Source organism: Rhinolophus hipposideros (assembly GCF_964194185.1).
Source record: "Rhinolophus hipposideros genome assembly, chromosome: 2".
Taxonomy (NCBI): domain Eukaryota; kingdom Metazoa; phylum Chordata; class Mammalia; order Chiroptera; family Rhinolophidae; genus Rhinolophus; species Rhinolophus hipposideros.
The window spans coordinates 100948510-100961388 of record NC_138048.1 but is presented as its reverse complement, the minus strand read 5'-3'; positions in this window follow the sequence as shown (position 1 = coordinate 100961388).

The window sequence follows — 12879 nt, the reverse complement described above, 5'->3', positions numbered from 1 at the left end:
TCAGTGCATTACAGCAATTGTATTGCACCCCATTTCTACGCCCCTCCTTTCCAGTCATCCAGTATTATTTTGAATTAAATCCCAGGTATCCTATTACTGCATCTATAAACATTTCAGTATTACTTCATCTATAAATATTTCGTATGTGTCTTTAAAATACAAGGAATCATGATATCATCATCTCATCCAAAATAAATTAACAATTCATATTATAAAAATGCAGTTAGTGCTGAAGCTGAACAATAATGAATGTCAACTACAAGTTTATATATATATATATATATATATATATATATATATATATATATATATATACTTACAAGAAGCGGAGTACAGCATTAGGAGTAGAGACAGTGGAAATGTAATGGCTGTGTGCGATGTCAGAGTGACAGTGGATGGGGGAGGGGGGTTGACACAGTGTGAGGGATATAAATGATAAACGTCTACGTATTACTTTGTTTTGTGCACCTGAAACCAATTAAAAAAAAGAAAAAAATGCAGTTAGTGCTAAAATTTTTAATTGTCTCAAAAATGTTATAATTTTTACTCTTCATTTCTCTGAAGTTTGCTTGTTTAAATCAAAATTGCAAATAGATAAACTCTCTTGTTCTTTGCACTTGATTTGTTAATAAAACCAGATCACTGGTCTTGGAGACTTGCTCTGTCTGGAGTTTGCTAATTGCATCTGCATGACATCTTGAAGCATGCTTTTTTCTGCCCTATGTTTCCTGTAAGTTGGTAATTGGATCTGAGGCTTGAGGCTTGATCAGATCAGGACTGAATTTTTGGCAAGACTTCTCCACAGATGGTGATGTGTTCCTCCAACAGGAGTTGTGTAATGTGTCTCTTGTTGTGATGTTCGGAGCTGTTGATGCTTAACATCTAAACAGAAATAATTAAAAAGAATTTATTGGGGAAGAGTGTGTTTTTCCAGGACCCATCAGCTCCAAGTCAAGCCATTGTTTTCAATCTAGTTGTGGAGGGTGCGGCTCACTGGCCCATGTGGGAATGGAACCAGCAACCTTCGTGTTATGAGCACTGCTCTCTAACCACTGAGCCGGCTGCCTTGTTTTGAAATTTTTAACTTTTCCTGCCCACTCACTTTACTGGCCCTTTCTTCCCTCTTGTAGCATTTATACTAGAAAGTGATGCCTTTGCAAGGATGTCACTTTCTTTGGCAAAATGTCTAATCCATTTACATTTCCAGAGCAATATCAATATTTGATCAAAGGAAGGATACAGGTGAATGTAGTGCAAGGTTTTGCTGTTAGCATTTTAGCCTCTTGTGGACATATGGCCCAACTCTTAGTGATGCAAAAGGCGTATTACAACCTGGTTTCTCAGCTGTGAGGTATTTTTGTGTTTTGTTTTATTTTTAGCATTTAGAGACGATGGTCATAGAAAATATAAAAATAAAAATGTATCAATTTATATACTTTTTTGTTGCAAAGGTGTACAACAGGTGATCGATAAACACATTACATTAAGAAACATCTCTGGGAAGAAGATTACGAATTCAGGGAGAACAAGTTATGAGGCAAATTTCAGAACCAATAAAGAAGAGTTTCTGTAACTAAAGTAAGTGAGAGGGGGGATCAATTGCTTTGGCATTAGATTCCGTTGGATACGTTTATAAGAGTGATAAAGTTTATTTTTAAGTGTTAATATTTACAACCTACTGGAAAGTAAATCCTTTGCAAGTATTTAAACTTATCAGGAAATATTTTAGATGTCAATGAAAACGTGTGAGGGAAGGACTTGAAGAATTCTTTCAGGGGCTATGCAAGCAAAATGTTGAAAAACTACATGCAGTTTTCCTGCTCTCCCTCTCAGTCTGAAGATACTGGCGTTCATGTTCCTTCACGATTTAAGGGCAATGGGGAAGGGCTTGCTTTTACATTAATATCAGCAAACGCCTGTGTGACTAACTGTATACTTGCTTTCAAAAGAGATTTGCATATAACAAAAACTTAGAATAAAACATTTCTGTACTTGTATTCTGGACAGCTGAAATAATGGTGGATTAATGAAAAGACTCCCTTAAGAGAGTGAAAGAAATAATGTATCAGGAACCAAGGATGAAGTGGTGACTATAAGTCTGCCCTGAATTACTTTTTTATTAAAATCACGACATCTTTTTTTTCATTTATTAGCCTTTCATCTTGGAATATCTAGGTTTGTTTCCTCTCAATCTATTTTGACTCACTTTGTGTATGACTCAGATGATTTCCCAGTGTTTTCATAATTGAAAACACCCAAACCTAATTCTTTTCTCCCTCCCACTGTTAGAAAGAAATAAAATACTAAGAATCTCCTCCAAAAAACAAGCAAAAACATGCAATAATGAGGGTTTGCTCTTCATCAGAAAAGCCAAAATATAGATATCCAGACTTACAAAACTGTTAAACTGTGATTGAAATCTTTTGATCAAATATATGGTGATGAAAGGAGAACTGACTCTGGGTGGTGAACACACAATGGGATTTATAGATGATGTAATACAGAATTGTACACCTGAAATTATGTAATTTCATTAACAATTGTCACCCCAATAAATTAAAAAAAATAAAAAGTAAAAAGTAAAAATTAAAAAAAAGAAATCTTTTGAATAAAAAATAAACACACAAACAAATATCCTAATTTGTTTCTTTTCCCAATTAATTGCAGACTTAAAAAAACCAGACAATACATTTTTTAACATGTGGTAAAAAACACATAGCATAAAATTTACCATCTTAACCATTTTTAAGTGTACAGCTCAGTAGTGTTGACTGTATTTATTGTTGTGCAATAAATCTCTAGAACTTTGCATCTTGCAAAACTAAAATTCTACATCCATGGAACAACAACTCCCCATTTTCCCCTCTCCTTAGCCTCTGGCAACCAACACTCTATTTCTTTTAGTTTAACTTCTTTTGATACCTCATACGAGTGGAATCATAAGATATTTGTCTTTTCGTGACTGGCCTATTTCACTGAGCATAATGTCTTCAAGGTTCATCCATGTTATAGCATGAGACAGGATTTCCTTTTTAAAGGTTGAAAAATACTCCATTGTATGTATATATATTTTTTCTTTATCCATTCACCCATCAACAGGCATTTGGGTTTCTTCCACCTCTTGGCTATTGTGAATAATGCTGCAACGATTGTGGATGTGCTAATATCTCTCCAAGATCCTGTTTTCAATTCTGTTATATATATCCATAGAAGTGGGATTCCTGGATCATATGGTAATTCTCTTTTTTGATTTTTTTGAGGAACCTCCATACTGTTTTCCATAGCAGCTGCACCATTTTATATCCCACCAAAAGTACACAGAGTTCCAGTTTCTCTACATCCACACCAACACTTGTTATTTTCTGGTTTTTGATAGTTGTCTTCCCAATGAGTGTGAGGTGATGTCTCATTGTGGTTTTGATTTATATTTAAGAATTAGTGAGGTTGTGCATCTTTTCATATGCTTGTTGATCATTTGTGTATCTTCTTTGGAGAAATTTCTATTCAAGTCCTTTGTCCATTTTTAAATCTGGTTATTTGTTGTTTTGTTGTTGAGTTGTAGGAGTTCTTTATGTATTCTGGATATTAATCCCTTAACAGATACATGATTTGCAAATATTTTCTTCTTTCTGTAGGTTGCTTTTTTATTCTGTCGATTGTTTCCTTTGATGTGGATTTTTAAGTTTGATGTAGTCTACGTAGTCTATTTTGTTTTTTGTTTCTTGTGCTTTTGGTGTCATATGCAAAAAAACCATTGCCAGTCCAATGTCACGAAACTTTTCTCCTGTTTTCTTCTGGAATTTTTATAGTTTTAGGTCTTATATTTGGGTCTTTAATCCATTGTAGTTGGTATGTAGTATAAGGTAAGGTTCCAACGTTAATTTTTATGCATGTAGATATTTGATTTTCCCAGTTTCATTTATTGAAGAGATTATTGTTTACCTATTTTATGGTCTTTTATCCTTATCGATCATTTGACCATTTATACGAAGCTTTATTTCTGGGCTTTCCATTATGTTTCATTGGCCTATGTATCTGTTTTTATGTCTGTACCACATTTTTTTAACATAGTTTTGTAACATGTTTTGAAATCAGGAAGTATGAAGCCTTTAACTTTATTCTTTTCCAAGGTTATTTTGGCTATTCAGGGTCCCTTGAAATTCCAAAAGAATTTTAGGATTTTTTTTCCTATTTCTACAAAAAATGCTATTGGGATTTTGATAGGGATTACATTGAGTCTGTAGATCACTTTGGGTAGTATGGACCTTTTAATCACATATTAAGTCTTCCAATCTATGAACTCAGGATGTCTTTCTGTTTATTTACTCTTCTTTAATTTCTTTCAGCAGTGTTTTTTAGTTTACAATATATAAATCTCTCATCTTTTCAGTTAAGTTTATTCCTAAGTGTTTTATTCTTTTTGATGCTACCATAAATGAGACTATTGTTTTAAATTCCTTTTCAGATTGTTCATTGTTGGTGTATAGGTATGTGTCCAATTTTTGTGTGTTGATTTTGTATCCTGTAACTTTGCTAAATTTGTTATTCTGCCTTAAATTTACCATTCTGGAAATACAAACATTTTGAAGGAGAATTTTATTTCATTAATCTTTGCTGGAACATTATTTGGTAATATAATAGATGACATCACCATCCTCTTATATTCTGAAGAAAATAAACATTTTTGTAGTCATTTCTTTTATTTATTCTTTCATTGACACATGTAAATTGAATGCTTACATATTCCAGGCACCATGCTTGAATTTGGGTGTATATTGATAGATAAAGCATACTTGGTTTTTACCTCATTGCACCTAGATTCTAGTACCAAACAAATAAAAACAATGACAAAGTGTGATAAGAACCATGAAGAAAAGGATCCAGGAATCAGGTCAGGGACTACAGAGAGCTCTCTCTGGGGAGGTTACATGAAAGCTGAGACCTGGGAGAAGGAGAGCATTGGTGAAGATGGGTGGGGAGGCACAGTGGGGACACCATCGAGGGAGAGATTCCTGTTTATGAAGGCCCTGAGGCAGGAAAGAGCTCCCAAGAAACAAAAAGGAGGCCAATATAGCTTGAGTGTAGTGTGCAAGGAGACAAAAAGGTGGGAGGTGAAGGTGATGAGGTCATGCCCCTTGAAAAGCTTGAGAAGTAATATTGAATCGTAGTTTAGCATAGCAACTTTCATAGGGCTTACTGAAGTCCATCTGCTGCTTTTCTATATTCAGAAAAATGGATAGTTAAATGTGCTCTCTCCAATGCTTTGCCATGCTCTCAATCATACTTAGACAAGATAGAGAGCAATTCTTCTCAGGTTGAGCCTTCTAGGGAGTGACTGACCTATAATGTGCTGTGTGATTGGGAGGAAAGAGGTGCAGATGGTGAAAACTGAGGCTCTGACTCATGTTTTTCCTTATTAGAAAGCTATTCCATATTCCTCTGATCATGCTGTGCAGTGAGAAAGTTCAGTAGACATTGCAAAACGTCTTAACAGAGCTCTGAACACACTGTCATTGATATGCAAGTAGAGTAATTTCCAGTAACATAAAAATTGAGCCCTAAATGAACCCTCCAAGTAAAATGTGTGAACAGATTCAGTTTCTTGGTTTGTTGAGAAGAAATTTTAAAGGGAATTTTAGAGTATACCTAACAAACTGATTTTCCTATAATTTTGGGCAAGGTTATTTTTCTTCTTTTTTATCTTACGAAAGGGCTCATCATTGTTTCATATGGTCCTTGAGTTAACTAGTGAATTAAGATGAGAGGAAAGCATTTTATCAAGTTTTTTCAAAACTTTTCCACCAGTGAGTTGAACTAGACATGTTATATCATACTCTGTAGAAAGAGGAGACCTCATAGGCCATTTATAGTCTATTTATTGGGTTCAGTAGACAAAGAAGGAAGGAGTGATACCAAACACTGTCCTCACACTCCACTCTAGCCGTAACTTCAAGGTGGTATCCTGAGTGGTCCAGCATCTCCCTGGGAGTGGATGGGGCAGGAGACACTGCAGTATATCTCTCTTGGGTCATAGCTCTGACTGTTCTATACTCCTGTCTTCAGCTGCTTGTTCAACAGGTGAGTCAGAGTTTAATGAGTCATGTCCACCAGCAGGGTGTGCATTGCAATGATACCCTGGGGCCAGGCCTGTTTCCTTTCCGGTTCAACTCAGCTCTGAAGACCTACTCTTCCCATCCTCCCCAAGGTTGTTACTATGGAGGGAAGCTTCCTTCTCAGTGACTTAACTACTACAAAGTCCTGTTCATTGAAAGGCAAAGGTGGTTATAGTAGAGAATGTGGTGGCTAAGTATTTGCTCAGCTGCTTTTATCTTGCTTAGTAAAACCAACAACCAAACACTTTCTGGGTCAAGTAATGGTGACCAGCACATGATTCTTACATTTGCTTTCCTTTCCTAATTGTGCAAAATGAGAAATTCAAAAATAGAACTTTAAGAAACTCCCTGCAGAACCATACTTTGAGGAAGTATTTTCTGATGGTAAAAAGGCCTAAGGATTCAAGTGGAGCCCTGTGGAAAGAATTGAGTTCCAAGCCAATGTTTTTCAAATTTCAGATTTGTTTTTGGGGTCTACAAACTTTTCTTCCAGAAATTAAAAAATTTGTGTTCACTTTGATAGTAATCTTTTAAAAAATGAATATAGGCATATTCTGGAATCATCAGAATTAATCTATTGTGTGTTTGTGTTTAAGGTCTCCTTGGGGTGTAGTAGCACTATTTTGACCATTTCCAGGCAATGGGACATAAACAAAGACAGACTCAATTTATCTATTTCATCCAAACATGGTTAAATGATATTAACTGCATAGTATAAGATCAGATATTCATCATAGTTTGAATTTTTAAAAAAGTAATGGCTAAATTGGTTCACTGCAGGATGTTTGGTAGACAAGCAATGCTGAACTCAAAAGAATGACCAGATTTATTCTGCCAGTGACAATTTAATTTCAACAAAATAATATTATTCTAAATATTCACATATACTTAAGGAATATTATAATAAAATTTTTCTCCAACATTGGTAGGTGCCGAAGAAACTTTTTCCTTTAAAGTGTTCCAAACATTTTTCAAGTTTGAGAAACATTCTGCTAAATAAACTAATGTTATGACAAAAGATTGTCTCTTTTGCTCTCCTAGCTTAAAGTGCTTGCTCTGGTGATTCTCAACTGACCACACTTCAGGATCAATGGAGGAGCTTTAAAGATATACCACGCAAATAACAATACATAGCTGGAGTAACTATGCTAATACCAAACAAAATAGACTTTTAAGACAGAAATTGTTGCCAGAGACAATGACATTTTATAAATGATAAAAGCATGGATCCATTAGAACTCCAAATTATAATCATATACAAATGTACCAACAGAACTTCAAAATACATGAAGCAAAATAGACAGAATTGAAGAGAGAGGTACACAATTCAATAACATTAGTTGACGGTGTCAATATCACATTTTTAATGATGGATAGACCAACGAGGCAAAAAATTAACAAGGAAATAAAGATCTGAACAATACTATAAACCAACTAGACCTAACAGGTATCTGTAGAAAAGTCCATTCAATAACAATAGAATATACATTCTTCTCAAGTGCACATGGAACATTCTCCAGGATAGATCCTATGTTAGGCTATGCAAAAAGTCTCAACAAATTTTAAAGGATTGAAATCAAACAAAGTATGTTCTCTGATCATAATGGAATGAAATTAGAAATCAATTAACAGAAGGAAATTTGGGACATTCATAAATATATGGAAATTAAATAACATGCCTATAAACAACAAATGAGTCAAAGAAGAAATCACACACAAAAATTAGAAAATACTTAAAGATGAGTAAAAAGGAAAACACAACACAACAAAACCATGGGATGCAGCTAAAGCAGTTCTCAGAGGGAAACTTATAGCTGTAAATACCTATAATAAGAAAGAAGAAAGATCTCAAATCTATAACCCAAACTTCCACCTTCAGAAACTAGAAAAAAAAAAGAAAAAGAAACTAGAAAAAGAAGAGCAAACTAAACCCAAAGAAGCAGAAGGAAGTAAATAATAAATATTACAGTGAAAAATAAATGAAACAGAGAATAGAAAAACAATAGAGAAGGTCAATGAAACCAAAAGATTGTTCTTTGAAAAGATCAATAAAATTGACTAATCTTGTGCTAGACTGAGCAAGATAAAAGCGACTGAAATTACTAAAATTAGGAATGAAAGAGGAGACATTAGTTACTACAAAAGCTTACAGACATAAAAAGACTAAAAAGGAATACTATAAATAATTGTATGCCAAAATATTAGATAACCTAGATGAAGTGGATAAATTCTTAGAAAGACATAAACTACAAAAGCTGATTCAAGAAAAAATAGAAAATCTGAATATACCTATAGCATGTAGAGATTAAATTAGCAATCCAATCCAATTACAATCCAACTTCCCACAAAGAATAGCCTAAAGCAGTATGGTATCACTGGTGAATTTTACCAAACACTAAAGGAAAAAAAACTAGTACCAATTCTTCACAAACTCTTCCAAAAAAAAAAAGAAAAAAAGAGAGAGAAGGAAACCTTTTTCAACTCATTCAATGAGGTTAGAATTACCCTAATACCAAAAACAGACAACTTCATCAGAAAACTACAGACCAATATCCTTTATGAATAACAATGCAAAAATTCTCAACAAAGTGCTAGCAAACAGAATTCAACAAACATGTAAAAAGTATTATACATCAGGATCAAGTGAGATTTACCCCAGAAATGCAGGTTGGTTTAGCACACAATAACCAATCTATCATTTTAATAGAATAAAGGACAAAGAAAAAAAAAGATCATCTCGGTAGACACAGAAAAAACATTCGATAAAAATTCGACACTCTTTCATGATAAAAACAGTAAACAAACTAAGAACAGAAGAAAATTTCTTCAATTTGATAAAGGGCATCTACAAGAAAACTCCACAGCTAACATCGCAACAGTTAATAGTGAAAGACTGTAAGCTTTTTCTCTAAGATCAGGAACAAGACACTATTTCTATTCAGCATTGTATTGGAGGATTGGGTTGAGACAATTAGGCAAGGGAGACAAATAAAAGACATCTAAATTGGAAAGAAAGAAACAAAACTATCTCTATTTACACATGATATAATCTTGTATGTAGAAAATCCTAAGAAATACACCAAAAAAACTAAAAGAGCTAATAAACGAGTTCAGTAAGGATGCAGGATACAAGATAAATACAAACAAAAAATTTGTTTCTATTCACTAGCAATGAACAATTTGGTAACTAAGTTAAGAAAACAATTCAATTTTAAATAGCATCGAATAGACTAAAATACTATTAGTATTTATTTAGGAATAAATTTAACCAAAGAAGTGCAAGTCCTATATACTAAAAACTAAAACCAAAATAAAACAAAAAAAGCTCCCAAAAAAAACAAAACAAAACAAAAAAATCACGGTAAGAAATTAAAGCAGACCTAAATAAACAGAAAGATATCCCATATTCATGCATTGGAAGATCTAATATTGTTCATATGACACTATTCCCCCAAATTGGTCTAGAGATTCAATGCAATCTCTATTAAATCCCAGCTGCCTTTTTTTGTAGAAACTGAAAAGATGATCTTAAAATTCTTTCTTTCTTGTACTGTGCATTGTAGGATTTTAGCACCTCTGGCCTCTACCTGCCAAACCTCATGAATCCTTGGGTAAAACGGGTTTTGGAAGCCAGAGATTTGGAAATTCCTTTGTGCTCAGAAATATTAAATGCCAAAGAAATATGGGGAAATGCCAAGAGCATCTGCTACGGTTAACTCCTGTACCACTCAGAACCACTTGTGTCTCACATTAATTCATTTTATGCTGTAAATAATTATTCCAGGTGATGAAATAATGAAAAAATATTTTTTTAAAAACCCCTATGATAGGGAGATTAGTGGGACAGCTACAGTCCTTATTTCTGAAGGTGGTCTCCAAGCCACGATAAACCTTTATCTTCTTCCTTCTCTCCCACCCATTTGAGAGTCTCCTTACTTTCAGCTCGCACTTCTGATCTGGGTTGCCCACCTGGTGGGATAACTCAGACCTTTATCCCTGATGGACTTACATCCCCTACTCTTCCTTGGTCAGGCTTTGTTCCTATAATTGCCCATTCCTAGTCACCACTTGGCATGGAAGCAGCAAAACCTGCCTGAGGTAATTCCCAGCATTCAAGACCCACTCCTCCCTGCCCCAGTTTGTAGTTGTAACTGTCTCTCATAATAATTGGAGTGAATTACCTTTGTCTGTATATCACCTCCTTTCTCTGCACACTGGTCTGTTGGCATAAGAATATAATATTCCTCAAAACAACTAGGCTTTAGCTACAGATTCAGGTTTAGTGGAGCCCTTACTGAGTCGTTTTGCAAAGTGTCCCCTTGTCCCTCTTCACTCCCCCCATCAAGAAATTAGGACCTCAAGTCCAGCTAAACCTAAATTGCAGATACCCCAGGGGACGCTGAGAGTGGTGGTGAGAGATGCCAGCAGAATCTCACTCCTTGGTTTTACCTATCAGAAGCCCAGCACCACAATGCCTCACGGCTCACTTGCTAGCTGGCGCCTGAGTTGTGGCGTTTCAACCCGTCCCAATGTTCTACTAGACCAGTAGCTTCTGTGATGTGTATATGCTACGACCATTGGATCCCATGATCACATGCTTTACACAGAACAGTGGGAAATGCCCATTGTTGCATCTCCTTTGACATAAAATGGGTCCCTTGGTCTGAGGCAATCTATCAGTTAGGACTCTATCAGAGAAGCAGAACCATTCTGAGTGATATAGAATAAGGTACCGTAGTAGGCAGAATAATGATTCCCCCAAAAGATGTCCATGTCATAATCCCTGAAACTTGTGAATGTTAGTTTAGATGTCAAAGGGGGAATTAGGTTAGGGTATGGAATTGAGGTTGCTTATCAGCATACCCCCAAAGAGAGATTATCTTGGATCTCTGGACAGGTCCATTGTGGTCAAAAGGGTCCTTCAATGTGGAAAAGAGAGAAAGAGGAGGTCAGAGCAATGCCACGTAACAACTTGACCTTTGAAGATGTTGCTGGCTTCAAAGGTGGAAGAAGGGGCCACAAGCCAAGGAATGTGGGAGAAGTCAAGGAAATGATTCTCCTCTAGAACTTCCAGAAAGGACCAATCAAGTGTCAGCGGGACGGTGTTCCTTTCTAACTGCTGAGGGTCTAATCCCTATAATAAATACCTAAGTTAGTGTTCTGGTGCTACTCGAAAAAAATTGCCACTAACAGTGGCTTAAAAGTACAACATTTTTATATTACAGAATTGTAAGTTCTGGGGTTCAGAAGTCCAAAATGGGTCTCACTGGCATAAAAGTATTGTGATATGAAAGATGTGATCAGAGCCAGGTGAGAAGTGATGAGAGGCTGGCAGCTGGTCAGATTCCTCAGAAAGACCTGCATGCCCTTCCCGGCCCCCAGGATGGAGACGCCTCCTATGCCTTCTCTTTGGGACAAAATTAGATCGGAATTGATTTTTCTGGCTAGATGTTTGTAATATTCACTTTCTTAACCACTGTTTTAAATGGTAAATAAAACATGTTGTGTATAATGTAGCTGGTATAATTTTCTGTGTAAAGCATGAGTATGTCACAAATATTGCACAGGATATGAAAGTGATTTGTTGTTTATCTGAAATTACTAATGGGGCACAAAGATGCCTTCTCCATGTTTATGTCCTAGAAACCATGTAGAAGATGTCAAAGAGGGAATGATATACTTTCATTCTAAAAAATTCATAATCATCTCTTTCAATAAAATGCCAGAGCATTCAAAACATTATGCAACAAAACTATTTTTTTAGTGTAAGCATGTACCATGTAGTATTTGGTACATAACTTAAAAAAAGTGTTTACCTAAAATTCAAATTTAATTCAAATTTAACTGGGTGTCCTGCATTTTTATTTGCTAAATCTGGCAACTCTAAATGATGTACACAGCCTTCAGCTACACACTGTCTTCTTCATGTTTCCTGGTGACACAGCTATTTAGGAACCTATTTCTAAACTACCAGCTTAAGGGTGCGGCCAGATGGCTCAGTTGGTTACAGCAGGAGCTCTAAACTGTAGGGTTGCCGGTTCAATTCCCACATGGGCCAGTGGGCTGTGCCCTCCGAAACTAGATTGAAGGACAATGACTTGAAGCTGATGGGCCCTGGAAAAACACCCTGTTCCCCAATAAAATTAAAAAACAAACAAACCCCCCCCCCCAGATAATTGTGCATTTAAACTGTGACTTGTCTCCACCTAGTGGCGAATCCAGGCAATGTATGTACTTTCAATGCCATCACTTATTAAACATGTAGCAAATGCTGGCTCCAGAATTAGTAAAATAATCCTCGCTTTCCTGGAGCTTGCCATCCAGCAGAGGTATGTGGGCACATGCCTAACAGGGCGTGTGCTACACAAACATGCAGGGACAGTTGGCCACAAAGAAAACTACACGGAGGTCTTTTAGGAAAATTTCAGAGTGGATGATGTACCTTTATTCTATGAAATTCATAATAATCTTTGTATAAGCAAAATTCCAGAGTATTAAAGCGTTATAAAAATTGGAAATAGACAATAACTGAGTACACAAAAAGGTATTACACTCTGTTAGATATTTAAGGACTAATTGCAATCTTTTGGAAAAGATAGAGGGTGCCAAAAAAAGTATATGCATTTTAAGAGATGTTATCTATGTAGCAGTTCGCCGTCCTCAGAAGTGTCTGGACCCTGGTGGTGACCACTTTGAGCACCTCTTGTAATTGCCTGGAGTCAAATGTGACTATATTGAGTAATGCTATTTTAATACATTTTCCTCT